The sequence below is a fragment of the Mustela erminea genome, chromosome 3, assembly GCF_009829155.1.
Source record: "Mustela erminea isolate mMusErm1 chromosome 3, mMusErm1.Pri, whole genome shotgun sequence".
NCBI classification, from domain to species: Eukaryota; Metazoa; Chordata; class Mammalia; order Carnivora; family Mustelidae; genus Mustela; species Mustela erminea.
The window spans coordinates 102030699-102046716 of record NC_045616.1 but is presented as its reverse complement, the minus strand read 5'-3'; positions in this window follow the sequence as shown (position 1 = coordinate 102046716).

Below are 16018 nucleotides of genomic sequence, written 5' to 3'. Positions count from 1 at the left end.
AGCACGGAACCACAGGGGACGTCCCAATCCTTTTTCCTGACATTCTGCTAATGTCCATGGCACCCATGGCTCCTGGGGACCTCCCTTCTCCAGGAGGACCCAGGGGCCACCTTACTTAGACCATCCACTGACATCTATGTGGGTTTCTGGAATTCCCACCTGCAGACCAAAATGCACTGGCTCTGAGTGGTGAAAGACGGGGAAATGGCCACTGGACCCCAGTGCCCCTCCTCCACCTCCTAGAGAAGGGGGTGCTTTGGCATTCTTGGTCAGCGTGAGGACCCAGCAGGCTTCCTCAGACACACTTCCCAAAGAAACCCTGCCCAGCCTGGGCCACTGCTGTTTCTCCTGGATTCTTCCCCCAAGCAGCTCTGGGTTTATTTATTGAATGTGCAAAATTCACTCTGTTGGAGCTCTGTGCTGGGCTTCTCATTCCCTTGTTTAAAACCCCAGCCTTGGGAGAGATCTCTCACGCTTCAGTGTGGCTTTCAAGGCCTCGTGCTAGCTAGACATCCCTTGCTTTTCTAGCCTCAGTCCTCGGCCTCACCCTCTTCACTTTCACCGTGCTCCAGAACCACACGCGGACTCGCTCTGTCTTCCTGGGCTTTCAGAATGCTGTGCCCTCTGCCTGGGACAGACATCCCCACAGACTCGGGTGCTGACTCTGCAGCTGCCCTTCAGGGTCAGGGAGCGCAGGGAACGATGGTCCTCAAGTGCACGGGCCTGGGTCCGTATGCCAGCTCCCCTCCTGGCTGGATGTATGACCTTTCTCTTCTCTGAGCCTCATGGGTCTCATCTGTAAATTGGGTATCATTAAACCAACTCAGGGCTGAGGTGATGATTCAGTGAGGACATGGAAATAAGCACAGGATAGCCAGGAAATGTGCCCCCCTTGCTATGTGCTTGGGACGGAAGATTTTCATCCTTATGGCTGACAGCCCCTCTTTGCACCCTGCGGCCGTCTGGATGACAGCAGAATGTGGCAGACTGAGCTGCAGAACTGACTAACAGGGAACATCCTGGTCAGGAGTTTGAGGAATAAAGTAAAAAGAATGGGAGCATCAGCCATAATTTATTCACACTTACCACGAGCAGGTGCCATGTGGAGTGCTGGAAGACCTTTAGTTCATTTTTTATTTACCAGTCCCCCATTTCTATTTAGTTATCTGTTTTTACTGGCAACAAAACAGAGGCTCAGAGGGTTGATCCAATAATAAGTGAGTTATTCACTGTCCTACAGCTTGTAAGTGGCATAGCCCCATTGGAATTGCATCCAGATCTGAGCCCAAAGATCGTGCAATTAAACACACCTGCACATGGGTACTGATGAGGTTCAGGATGGACCACCCCAAAATACACTACTTTGGCATATTGATTATTTTGAATTAAAGTTACCTAAGAAACAACTGGTGCAGAAAGGACACAATGAGTCTCTTTTGTCCCCTGGAAAGCAGGAAATAAATGTCCCGTGCGAAGGGTACGCTCCCTGTACCAGGAGAGAGGTTCTTTTCACTAGAGATGGGGAGTTTAGGGTAAGAAGGCTGTATAAACAAATCTTGTTTCTTCTTCACTCATTTACTACCCCAAACGCAAACTTATATGTCTTGTTAACTCTTCGCAAATGTGTTGTTTCTTTGTCTAAACGCTGCCTGCTTTGGTCATGTCTTTGAGTCTCATAGTTTTCTGAGCTCCTGTACATGTGAAATTAAATTTGTTTTTCTCTTGTAAATCTCTCTGATGTCCATTTAATCATTAATCATTTTATTAATTATTTGTTAGATCAGCCAAAAAACCTAGAAGGGAAGAAAGAAAAATCTTTCCTTCCCTACAGTACACATACTCACACATATACAAGCTTTCACACCACACCCATACACATATGTACACACGTGCACACACACACACACACACATTCTATTGTGCCTTTCCTGATACCACTAGGCAGTTAACTCATTTCTCAATGGACACTGACTGGGGTGTCCTACAATTTAACTCAGTTCTTTTTTTCTTTTTTTTAAATTTTATTTACTTCTTTGACAGAGATCATAAGTCGGCAGAGAGGCAGGCAGAGAGAGAGGAGGAAGCAGGCTCCCTGCTGAGCAGAGAGTCCGATGCAAAGCTTGATCTCAGGACTCTGAGACCGTGACCCTAGCCAAAGTCAGAGGCTTAACCCACTGAGCCACCCAGGCACCCCAATTTAACTCAGTTCTGAGTTTCCTACCTGGAGTCACACAGGCTAAGCGCTCAGTCCCACAAGACTGTCTCAGATGTCTTCAGATGTCTTTTGCAAGTCTAGGTTGTCACTGGACTTCTGGTGGACAGGCTATAAATCGGAGGTTCCCTAACCCCCCTCCTCGGGTTTACTTAATTTTCTAGAGTGGCTCACAGAACTCAGAAGAACTATGTACTTACTAGGTTATCAGTTCATTGTAAAAGGATCTAACTCAAGAACAACCAGATAGAAGAGACACACAGGGCAAGGTGTGTGGGAAGGAGTGAAGAGCTTCCATGTTCTCTGGAGCACAGCACTCTCCCCCAGCTCTCTGTGTGTTCACCAGCTTGGAAGCTCTTCGGGGCTCTGTCCTTTGAGGTTTTAGGGAGGCTTCCTTACATAGGCATGATGGATTAAATCATGGGCCATTCATGATTGATTCAACCTCCCTCTAATCCTTCTCCCCTCCCAGGAAGCCAGGGTTTGGGACTAGAAGTTCCAATCCTATAATCATGGTGAGTTCCCAGATCACCAGGCAGCCAGCTCCCATCCTTAGGGTCTTTCCAGAAGTTACCTCATTAACAAACTTAGGTGTAGCTGAAAGGGGCTTGTTATGAATAACAAAATCCTCTCTCACTCCTTTCACTTAGGAAATTCCAAACGTTTTAGGAGCTCTGTGCCAGAAACAGGGATGAAGATGTGATAATATATTTGTTATTATAAATCACAGTATCATAAACATACGTACTCATAAGCACACATACACCTGGCTACACACACATACACACACATGCATGCACGCGCGTGCATGTGCAAGGAGGGAGCCCAAGGACAGGATGTACAGGAGATTGGCCCTATGGCTGGCCGATTGGACCTATGGCTGGCCTGAAAAGAGGAAGAAGACATGAATATAGCCAAGGGAACAGGTGACATTGTTTGAGTCCCAAGTAGGGAGGGGAGTAGGCTTATTGCAGGAGTCCTGGCCTCTGAGCCAACCTTGCTGCGCTGATGCTGTTGCTTTTCTGAAACTTAAATGGCTGTTTTCTCTCCTGATCTTCCCCTTCACAACAGGGCTGGTAATCAGGCCTTGCCAAGAGCACATATTCCAACCACCATAGTTAGGGCTCCCTGGGGAGATGGGGAGACTGGGTCCGTGTCCTGGAACATCTCAAACAGCCTTCCCCGCGTCAGACTTCAGCAGAGCAGACACCCTGACAGATCAAGGGAACAGTTTTCCTGATTTCTCTCTCTACTGGACCTCAGTCTCTACCTTCCTGTTGCTTTGTTGATTGTGCCGACACTTTCATTTCCAAGGACTGTGGTGTACATGTTACTCGTCTAAATTCTATATTAAATTCTGATTTAAAAAAATAGAGAAAATGAAAAAAAATAACATCTGTAAATGGCTGTCAGCATTTTAGTGTTTCAAACATGTCCTCATTTTAGAAGTGACTAGTCTTGTGCCCAGCGGGCTGGCCCATCTGCAGGGATGTTCACTCATTCATTTTAAAATGCTGGTGGGGCACCTGCCATAAGCTGGGCTGTTACAGTCACTATGATAACAATCATGACCCCACCAGACAAGATTCCTGTATCCAAGGAGACTGCTGGAGAAAGGTGGCGAACACGTTGGCAAACCAATAAATAAGCAACAATAAGGAATGTCCTTAAAGCCACTGAAACATACACTGAAAATCGTTAAAATGGTCATTTTTATGTTACCATTTTATGTTAAATTTTGCCAAAGCAAAAAAATAGTGATTTCTTTTTAATCAGGGAAGAGGTGGGCTAATTTCCCCCGAGGTGGCCGGGGGAGACCTCTCCGGAGGAAGGAGCTCTGATCAGAGAGCGGACGGAGAGGAGAACGGGTAGGATCCAGCCGGCTTGGCCGCACCAGCATCCTGGGCCAGGTGGGCAGGGGGAGGCTAGGGCAGGAAGGGTGAGCAGAGGGAAATGAAGGAAAACCTGTAGATGTGGGAGTGACGTAATCTGGCTTCCACGTTGTAAAGAGCACTCAGGCTGCCTTGTGCACGGAGCTGGCCCAGGAGACACAGAGGCAGCCTTAGGAGGCGATGTGGCATTCTGGGGCGAGAGAGATGGGAGGTCTCTCCCCATAAGCATCAAGGCCCCCTTACCTCCTTTCCCTGACTGTCCCCGCATCGTGGGGCCGCCAGGTCACATGTTGGAAAGGAAGATGAGAAATCAGTGTTGAAATCCTGTCTGTGTCAGTGGTAAAGGCTCCACCTCTGGGGATGGGGCATGGCCTGAGGAGCCCCTCCCCTAGCCTGCTTCACCCCATGGCAGGAGGAGGAGGTGGAGAGGAGAGAGACAAGGGCAGGAAGGGAGTCGCCTACAAGAACCTGGGCCTGAGTTTGGCAAGTGAGCTCACCTCCTGGGCCTTGGTTTCCTCATCTGAAAAAGCAGGGCAATAACAATATTCACAGTGCAAGCTTGTTGCAAAGGCTCAATAAGGTAATAGGTGTCAAGCCTGCCCCATAGCTTTTAGCACAGGGTAAGCACTCAGTCAAAGCCATCATCACCACTGTCATCATCATTTTGCTTTGGAAATCTAGCACATTTATTCAGTCTGCTCTGGGTACCTTAAGACCATGAGACTTCCCCATCTGAAGGTTATACATTGAGTTTAACCCCCTTTGATTAGTAATGTTAGCTACCTTTTTTATACTCCTTGTGCATCTCAGGGTCAGGGTCTGGAACTTCATCTTTTTTTCCCCTTGGGGTCACACAGGAGGCTGTGCTATCTATGTCCCTTAACACCCTGGTCGTTATACGCTCACAGCACCCAGACTTAGGTGTTCAGTGTCCGTGTTTCCTGCTAGACATGCTCCATTAAGAAAGGACCACCCCTCCCCCAGCCATTGCTGTGTTAATAGGGCACTGGTTAAGGATCTGGACTTCATGTATATATCCAAAATAATTGAAAGCAAGATCTTGGGGGCATATTTGCACATTCATGTTCATAGCTACATTAGTTGCAATAGCCAAGAGGTGGAAGCAGCCAAATGTCCATTAACAGATGAATGGAGAGGCAAAACGTGGTGTATGCAAACAGTGAAATATTATTCTGCCTAAAAGGGAAGGAAATTCTGACAGATTGCTATGACATAGATGGACCTTGAAGACATTATGTTAATAAACAAGGCACAGGATAAATACTGTAGGATTCCATTTGAGGTATATGAGGTATCCAAAGTAGTCAAATTCATCGAAACAGAAAGTAGAATGATGGTTGGTTGCCACAAACTCAGGAAAGGGGAAGTGGGGTATTGTTTAATAGGTACAGAGTTTCAGTTTTGCAGGATAAAAACGTTCTGGATTTCTGTTGCACAGCAATGTGAATACACTTAACACCACTGAACCTTATACTTGGTTAAGTTTTCTGTTATTTGTTTTTTATCACAATTTAAAAAAAAAAAAGAAAGACTCCAGGCTCCTGGGGACAGGGACCTAAGTTATCAAGTGGGCTCCAACATAACTATACCAATCGCTTACTCTGGAAGTGAGCATTGCGTGAGATATTCAGGTAAAACTCAGTGTTTGGCACATGGTAAGTACTTAATAAATGTTATCTTTGCTTTTATTATCATAAGTGCTTGATCAGTATCTGCTGGAATGAATGAATGAAGCCAGTATTTGAAGACTAAATAATGTGGGGACTTGTGTTGGAGCTATCGCTGGTCATCACACGGGGACTTGTGTTGGAGCTATCGCTGGTCTCCCCTGCGTATTGTTGCAGTCCCCTGCCTAACCTGGGGTGGCCTCTCCCATTGTTTAAACCAGTGGTCCCATGTTGAGGGTCAGTGGTAATTGTCACAGTTGTTCATTCTTTCCTTCCTGGAAACATTTTCTTCACCTGGCTTCAGGGACATAAATTAATGTCTTAGTCTCCTTTGCTGGTTTCCTCTTATCTCCCTGACCTCTCAGTGCTAATGTACCCAGAACACAGTGATGGCTTCTCTTCTCTCTTCCATCCCTCCTCTCCCCTCCCCTCCCCTCCCCTTCCCTCCTCCTTTCTCTTCTCCTCTCTCCCTTCCTTCTCCTCTCCTCTTCTCCTTCCCTCTCCTCTCCTTTTCTCTCTACACTCACTCTCTAGAGAACCTCAGCCAAACCCGTGGTTTCACATACCATTAACACATTGATGACTCCTAATTTATGTCTCCACCCTGGACCTCTCCCCTGAAATCCAGACTCATATTCCCTCCCTACTCGGTGTCTCCATATAGGTATCTAAAGCAACAATTTGGTCAACAATAGGAGAAGTCTAACTTAATATAATCTAAAATAAACTTCCTATCTCCATAAATGGCAAGTCCACTTTCCATTCTTCAGGCCAAAAACCTTGAAGTCATCCTTAACTTTTCTCTTTCTCTCATGTTCCACATTCAGTCTATCAGTAAATCCCATCTGTTCAGCCTTCAGAATATATCTAAAAACTACCCACTTTCTTCCACTGCTACCATCTTGCTTCTAGCTCCAATACTTCATGCCTGGATTATTGCTATAGCTTATGAGTTGTCTCCTGGCTTCTATCTTGAGCCCCTCTCTCTCAATAACTTTATCCCAAAACAGCAACCAGAGTGATTTAAAAATGTAAGGAAGAAAATATGAAAAGCCAAAAGTGAATATCATACTCAGTGGTAAAAGCCTGAAAGCTTTTCCTCTAAGATCAAGAACAAGGCAAATATGCCTGCCTTTACTATTTCTAGAAATGTAATACTGGAAGCTCTGTCCTGAGTAATTACACAAGAAAAAGAAATAAAAGATATCCAAATTAGAAAGAAAAATTATCTGCTTGCAAATGATGGAGCTCACATATAAATTATAAAGTTTCCCCTAAAAGAACTGTTAAAACTAATAAATGAATTTGGCAAAGTAGCAGGGTACAAAGTCAACACACAAAAATCAGAAACATTTTTATATGCTAACAGTGCTGAAAAAGAAATTACAAACACAACTTCATTTACAGTAGCATCATATAGAATAGACTACTTGGAATTAATTTCACCAGGGACATAAAAGACTTGTACAGTAAAAACTACAAGTTATTGCTGAAAGAAATTAAAGAAGACATGAACAAATGGAAACACTTCCCCTGTTTATAGATTAGAAGGCTAAATATTGTTTAAATGTTAATACAGCCAAAAATGATTTACAGATTCAATTCAATTGCTATGAAAATCCCCATGACACTTTACCCCCCTCTCTTTTTTTCAGAAAGAGAAAAATCCATCCTAAAATTCATATGGAATCTCCAGGGACCCCGAATAGCACACATAATCTTGAAATAGAAGAAAAAAGCTGAAGGTCACACTTACTGACCTCAAAATTTACTACAAAGCTATAGTAATCAAAACAGTGTGGTACTGGCACAAAGACAGACATAGAGACCAATGGACTAGAATAGAGATCCCAGAAATAAACCCTCACCTATACGGTCAAATGACGTTTGACAAGGGTGCCCAGATTATTCAATGGAAAAAGGACAGTCTTTTCAACAAATGGTGCTGGGAAAACTGGATATTCACATGTGAAAGAGTAAAGTTGTACCCTATCCACACCTAACACCATACACAAAATTAACTCAAAATGGATCAAAGACGCAAATGTGAGACTCAAAACAATAAAACTCTTAGAAGAAAACAGAGGACAAAAACCTCCCAACATTGGACCCAGCAATGACTTCTTGGCGATGTCACCAAAAGCATAGGTAACACGTGGAAAAATGGACAAAGTGAATTTCATGAAAATTTTACAACTGTGTGCATCCAAAAACACTATTAACAGAGTAAAAAGACAACCCACCGAATAGAACGTCTTTGCAAATCAAACATCTGATAAGGGAGTCCTATCAAAAATACATGCAAAACTCCTACAACTTGGCAAAAACAAAAAACAGCCCAGTTAAAAAATGAGCAAAGGACTTAAATAGCCATTTCTCCAACCCAAAGAAGGCGTAAAAATGGTCAATGCGCCCATGAAAAAAAAGCTGTCTCACTAACACCACGATCTGAATGGGAGGTCATGAGGGCGAAGCCCCGTGGGTGGGATTAGTGGGGAGAGCGGCTCCTTTGGCTACATGAGGGCACAGCGAGAAAAACGTGGCATGGAAAGGAACCCACACCACATCAGCCTGTGTCTGACTTCCAGCCTCCAGAACGTGAGAAATAAATTCCTGTTGTTTATAAACTGCCCACTCTGAGGTAATTTCTTACAGCAGCCTGAAGGAACCAAGGCACTGATGGTTAGGGAAACGCAAATCAGAAGTACAATTAGATACCACCTCGTGTTCAGTAGGATGACTTCTATTTTTAAAAACCTCCCCAAACAAAAAACAAAAACCGCAGAAAACGAGTGTTGGTGAGGAAGTAGAGACACTGGAACCTGTGCACACTGTTGGTGGAAATGTAAAGTGGGACAGCCGCTGTGGAAAACAGTATGGCGGTTCCTCAAAAAATTAAAAATAGAATTGCCATATGATCTGACAATTCCACTTCTGGGTCCATACCCAGAAGAACTGAAAACAGGGTCTTAAAGAGATATTTGTATACCCATGTTCATAGCGGCATTATTGACAAAAGCTAAAATGTGGAAGCAATCCAAGTGTTCATCGAGAGATGAATAGATAAACAAAATGTGGTCAATACATACAATGGAATATGACTCAATTCTAGAAAGGAAGGAAATTCTGTAATGCGCTCTAATGTGGGTAAAACTTGATTGAGGACATTATGCTGAGTGAAATAAGCCAGTCACAGAAAGACAAATACCATATGATCTCACTTATATGAGGTACTTAAAGTTGTCAAAATTTTAGTGACAGAAAGTAGGATGCTGGTTGCCCAGGGGTGGGAGGAATAGGCAGTTGCTGATTGTATACAGAGTTTTAGTTTTTATAAATGGAAAGAATTGTGGAGATGGATGGCAGGGATAGTTGTACAACATTAGCAATGCGTTTAATATACTTAAAATGGCTAAGAGGGTAAATTTAAATTAAATTCTATTTTTAATTTAAATTTAATAAATTCTTTGTTTTACGATTTTATTTATTTACTTGAGAGAGAGAGATAGCAAGAAAGAGCACGAGCAGGAGAGTAGAGGGAGAAGCTGGCTCCAAATGTGGGTCTCAATCCCAGGACCCTGGGATCACAACCTGAGCCAAAGGCAGATGCCTAACTGACTGAGCCACCCAGGCGCCCCAATAAATTCTATTTTTTATTATGTTCAATTAGGCAACATATAATACATCATTAATTTTTGAAGTAGTGTTCAATGATTCATTAGTTGCATGTAACACCCAATGCTCATCACACGTGCCCTCCTTAATACCATCACCCAGTTACCCCAGCCCCCCACCCACCTCCCTTCTGCAACCCTCAGTTTAGTTCCTAGATTCCAGAGTGTCTCATGGTTTGTCTCCATCAATTCTATTATTAATTTAAATTTAATATTATGTGCATTTTACCACATTAAAAATTTTTGGAAAAAAAAAATACAAGTGAGATCACGTCTCTTCTGTGATCAGAACCCCCAACGACCTTTCCTTTCACTCAGGATAAAAGCAAAGTCCTTATAGAGGCTTTCAGAGCACTGTGATCTCCGTGACCTTAACTCCTACAACCCTCCCACTGGTCCACTCTGCTCCAGCCTCTCTGGGCCTGCTGTAGTTCTTTGAATACACTTAGTGGACCTCTGCTCCAGGACCTTTGCACTTACGCTTTCTCTGCCTGGACCCCTCTTCCTGCTGACATCTCTATGGTGTGCTTCCTCCATTTTCTCAGATCTCTCCTCATGGGTCATCTTATCCAGAAGGACTTCCTGCCTCCTTTCCAAGGTGTAACATCCCTCCACCAATTGCCTCTATGCCCTTTATCTTGTTTTACTTTTCTCCATAGCATCTAACACCATTTGGCATGCCCTACATCTCACTCACTAATCTTGTTCATTGTTAATACTCCCCCTGAAAGGTGAGCTCAATCAAGGCAGGGATCCTACCTGACTCTTGCATTGCTGTCTTCCCAGGGCCCATCTCAAGCATACCCAGGTCTGTAGTAAATATGTGCCCAATGAATGAATAAACGGCTTCTGTGTACGAATCTGTAAAGAGGCAGGGATCTGCGGGGGTTCTTGAGCTGTAAGAGTCTATGAATGGCTGAGATTCACTGTGCTATGGCTTTCCTAGAAGAAAGAACATCACTGTCTTAATCACCTCAAAACCAACCCCTTTGGGTGACCTTACTAGGTAGTCCCATGGCCCCAGTCCAGACTGGAGAATGAGACTTACTGGATCTTTCCCCCATTGCTGCATTGACTGACTCAAGTCCCTGTCTCTTAGTCAGCCGCTCCAGTTGGTGCCTTTACTAAAAAGGATGCTGTTTGCCCTGGTACCAGGGTGGACTCCTGGATCCTCTGGAAAAAGGTCATCCCTGGGAGGCTGGCTTTGCTGGTCACACGCAGCAGAATGAACAGCAAATTCTTTCCCAGCAGAGCACAAACCTCCCTCCCCCCTCCACACTTAGGCTGGGACTCTCCCTTCCTGCACACTGTAGCACCTCGGCCCTCGCCATGTCATCGGGTGGCATTTCCCTGATTCCCTGGCTTTCTATATCTGTTGCCATGGAAATGGGCCCCTGGCACTGCAGAAAGACATACTCCTGTGGCGTTCATTCTCACGTCCAGTCACCCTCACAGAGGCTGAACATACACACACACACACACATGCCTACACAGACACTGACCTCCATGCAACTGTGCTCCACTGCCCCGTGACACCACAGGCATGAGAATGACTGTCACATGGCAGGTACTTAAGACTCACATGGGCTGCTCATGGGGCTCATGTGCCAAGATGAAGGGGATATAACCTCGATTCTCAAATGTGATAATCTTTTCAAGAATCTTTCCCCCTCACCCTCTTGACTTTAGCTAAGAGGCACGACCAGGGGGAGGGGCCTTTTGCTTTAAAGCAAATCAAATCATTGTTCTGAGTCTCCTTGGTGGGAAGAAGGAGGACCAACACCTTGCTCTACTTAAGGGCAGCTGTGATCACTTTTCCCTCACAGCGTGCTTGCTACTCTGGTCTTGTGGCTCTAAGAAAGGCGTGTCATGCTTCCCAGGCTGCTGGGGGCCACTCTGGACTCCGGCTCTTTTCGTCTCCCTTGACTTACCAGGGGGGCCTTCAAAGTTCTGGAAGGAGTCTTGTGAGCAAGTGGAGCCATGGGAAAAACAGATGGTTTGGCATTTACAGATGAGATCTGTACATGTACGTACAGCCCACATACATGCATCACATATATGCACACAAGCCCCTGTATGCACAACCCATGCACGTATCTATAGAGATCATTTCCACATATCACCGCTTATACATGTATATGTGTGCACATGTCCATATTTATGTGTATATCCATATATGTATATCCCAGCCCCGCAGACACTCTGCAGGCACAAATGGACCCATATATGAGTATCTTCTTCCATGAAACTTACCAAGCACATACCTGTATATGTAGCACGTTTATCTTAACAACACAGCAAAATGGGACCCTTTCCGTGATAATTTTACAGATATTCCAAGAAACTGAAAATAAACAATAGGTGGCACATTCCCTATCCATTGCAAAGTAAGGAACTACTTACTAAGGTGATGGGGGCCACCCTAGCTTGTCAACCCTGAGCCTCACATCATTTGAGGATTTAAAGATGTTGAGGTGGAAGAGACTTGGGGGAAAGACATCCCTAGGAAAAATTGCTGGAATGCTCTGGCATTTTCTCTTGGCCTCACTTTCAGACAGGACATGGGAGTGCTTCCTTGTCATCTCAAGCCTTTGGCTCAGGACCTGAGGAGAGCTTGACCTATCCCTGGAGTTTAGGGGAACCCATGGGGCTGGTGTTTGTCCTCCATCAGAGTGGTCTACAGTCAAGAGGAGGCTGGGGAGGAAGGTGCTCAGCTGGGAATGGCCAGTACGCCAGGGTTTGCCAGGGCAGAGAGTGCATGAGTATTCTTTGTGGATATGTAGACCACGCAGGAGAGCTGGCTTTACCCAAAAAGGCCACATCAATGACCCCAATGATAAGTCTCCAATCGATGAGGGGGCTGGTAAACCTGCCAGCAACTATAGTCCCTGCCTTATAGGAATCACAGTTGGGAAGGCCCCCCACCCCAACGATAAGTGTTTCCAAGAACCTACAGAGTACCCCACATAGAAAGAGTCAGGATTAAACCTCTGCCAAAGCTAGGAAACCAAAGCCAAGTTCCATGGGTGCCGGGGAGATCAGCTCTCCCCTGTCCCATTCTCTGTTTCACCTGAAGGAGCAAGAGGAAGCCAAGGCAGTTGCCTCCCCATCCCTCAGGAGGCCCTGATTGGGTGAGGAGACATGCCTTCACTTTAAATAAAATTTGGAGTTTCTTCAATTACCCAGACTGGAAATTTTAATTATGGAAATGAGAGTATTCTTGGGACTATAAGTGTCTGGGGAGGATCTGTTATTATGTAAGATAAGTGACCAAAGAAATTATGGCTGAGTTTCCACCCCTTGAAGCTTTCATCCAAAGTGGCAGAGAGAAAGGAGTTGAGCCAGTTTACAAGGGCAGTCATAAGAAAAATTGAGCTTTCTTGGCTGGTGTCTAGAACCTAAGGAATTGTGCTTTTCTACCAAGGGCTATGCTTGCTACAGAGTTAACGTGATGAGAGGGTCCAGCAATGAGTCTTCTCTCCCAAGACACACTCCCATTAACAAGCATACCCTGTCTGTTTGTGACTCTGGGCAATAAACCCATTTGATTTGTTTACCTAAATCTCTCTCTCTCTCTCTCTCTCTCTCTCTCTCTCACACACACACACACACACACACTCACCATTAACACTATGGATTTGCTGCAAGTTGACCATGGCCAAACTAGGAAAGAGGGCTTCAGCATCCCCTACAAAAATACATATTCTTTTTCCTTTTAGATTCATGGATAGCATGTGAAAAAATGGCACCTCTGAGACCCCCGATGATAATGTCTTATTTTTCAACATTTTTTTATCTTCAGCCAAAAAACATTGTAGTGTGACCCTAGACCATGCATTGCATCACACCATGGAAATTGCAATGACCTACAAAACTATTTCATAGGTTAGGACCTAATACCATATCTTTTTGAGATTCTGAATGTAAAATGAGGGTAGTAATTGATACCAAGCAGGACCATTGTGAAGACTAAATGAGGAACAATTACCAGGGCCTAACCTGGTAGCCAAACACACCAGTTTCCAGATGTATCTCGACCACAGATTGGCAGGAATAAGGTATCTTGCTGCCTATAGCTCGTTGCTTGGTTTCCAGGGTGCTACCCTCCCTAGACTCTGGGGGTGGGGGGTACGGCCTTTTGAGCCCCGTGATCCGTTCTCACTTTTCACAAGGGTTGTTTCTTATTGTCTGAACTTCCGTTTTGATAGCCTCAATCTTTGAGATGTAACTCCTCTCTTTCTGAGAAAATCATTACTATTGTTTTTCTTGTTGTTCCTTGGCAAACAATGCTCTGATATCATCTCTGTCATCCTTGGGTCCCCTCTTTTCTATCTGGTTTGTTCCAGAGGCTTGATTTGCCTGTCTATAGCTTTGGCCATGTTCCTTTTTAATAGCTGGAAAGCTGTTTGGTAGCTCACCATTGAGATTTGTTCTTGGTGAGTTTCACTGTTATGTAAAGGAGTTGGTTTTGTTCTTAAGCTCATTAGCTTCCCTAGACTGGGGCCCTTCAATCTCCTGCCTGGGGATTATTACCCGGGTCTCCACTACAGATCTCTGGATTCATTATGGAGACTTTTCGTTTGCTATCCCTGTAAAATAAAGTCTTTTGGCCTATTCTTAGCTGTTTTAGTGTCTCTTTAACTCCAACCCAAACCAACCCAAAAAAGCATCCAGACTTTGTTGTGTTAGAGGAGAGATATTTGTCTGGATTTTGAAGTTGAGGGAGGGAGTGGTGGTAGTGATGGTGTTATTGGTAACGACTGTGATGGCAGCGGTGCTGATGTTGATAATGGTTAGGATGTTGGTGCTGATGGTGATGTTGGTGGTGATGGATAATGGTGATTTTGGTGGTGATGGAGATGGCAGTGGTTGAAGTAATGGCAGTGATGGTGTATTGATGGTTCTTGCTGTCCCCTGCTTCTTCAACCAGCCCTACTATTTTCAGCTCTACTCTTCATCCAACTTCCAAAATATCCCATGTCTCCAATTCCTGAGATGTTCTGGAGGCTTCAGGATTTTCTCTTGTGGGCTTAGGTTAAAGCTTTCTCTAGCTAGCAAAGCCACCCATCCATTTTCATAAAATTAATTGACATATCTAAGCTTCTATTCTTTTAGTTTTTCTAAGCTTATATTTTGTACATGCCTTCGTCATGTTAGTGGTGTTTGAGAAAGAAGCAGGTATAGAGGAAAGTGATCTCCACTGCCTTTTTTAAAAACCTAGATTTTGCCTTTTTTCATCTTGTTTTCTGTTTTTTCTCCATTTCTCTTAAATTTTCAACATGAAGAATTGAAAGCACACGGAGCACTCGAAAATAGCTAAGATCTATGAGCTTATCTCTGTTCCATATAAGCTCAGACACCAGGGGCCCAGATTTCTCAGGGAATAAAAGGGATCTGAACCATTTCCTTTTTTTTTTTTTTGGTATTTCTGAACATATTTTTAAAAATGAAGACATACTGAAACAAGAGTTTGGAAAATTGAGATTTTTTTAAAAAACAATTACATTGATCCAACACACGGTTTCAACACTGAAAAAAATTACCAAGCAATATAATTATGCCATTCCCAAGATAATTACAGGATTTATTAAAAATACTAATTTATAACACAGAGGCAGAGTGGTAGACTAATGAGATGCAAGCTTAAAGCAGCGCGATGAATATCTTCTTTGAATTCTACCTCATGGTAGAATTGGCCCCCATGGATATGGTGACTGCGCAGATGCTTCTAACCTCCCTGTGCCCCTGCTTCCGCCCAGAACACACCCTCAGCCCCATGATGCGATGTACCCCAGAACACCAACCGTGCAGCTTCCACAGGAGGCAGAGAGCAGAGAGGCAGAGGTGGTCCCGTACAACAGGCCAGGTGGGCCAGGCGTGGGCAGCAATGCCACGTCGCCGCTGACACTTGGCTCCAGGCATTGAGCACAAGCTTAGGACTTCACACTGAATGTTCCTTGGGCCTTGGTAGGTGACTAGAAAAGGAGGTAAGTGACCAGATGGCTTGTCTCCCTTTAAGATATTCAGGCTACCTGAACGCAGCTCTAGAAGACCTTGGAACCTGGGTGAATTCTTCTTTTTTCCGCCCACCCTAACAGTTAAACAGATGCATACAGAACAAGAGAAAAATTATCCACCATCTTACTGGTCACCAGCCAAGTGGATCATCCATTTTCATTTTTCTGTGTTTTCTTCCCATTTATCTACCCAGACATGGGTCGGTACACACACACACATGCCCACATATCCTGAACTAAGCAGAACACTGGATCCAAACGGGCAGAGCTGGATCCAAACGCTTTCTCCCCCCTTCACCAAATGCATGGCCTTGGGCGTGTGACCACTTCCCTGAGCTCATTTCTCATCTGTACAAATGGAGCAACAACAGTATCAACATCACAAGGTTATTTCAGTATAAAATCTTGTGAAATAATAGATGGGAAAGGCCAGTCACAATGCCTGCTACATGCCAGGGGCTCAAAAAATGGAAGCCAAAATTATTGTCATTGATTCTTTAATTCAACAAACATTAATTAAGCATTTACTAAGTGC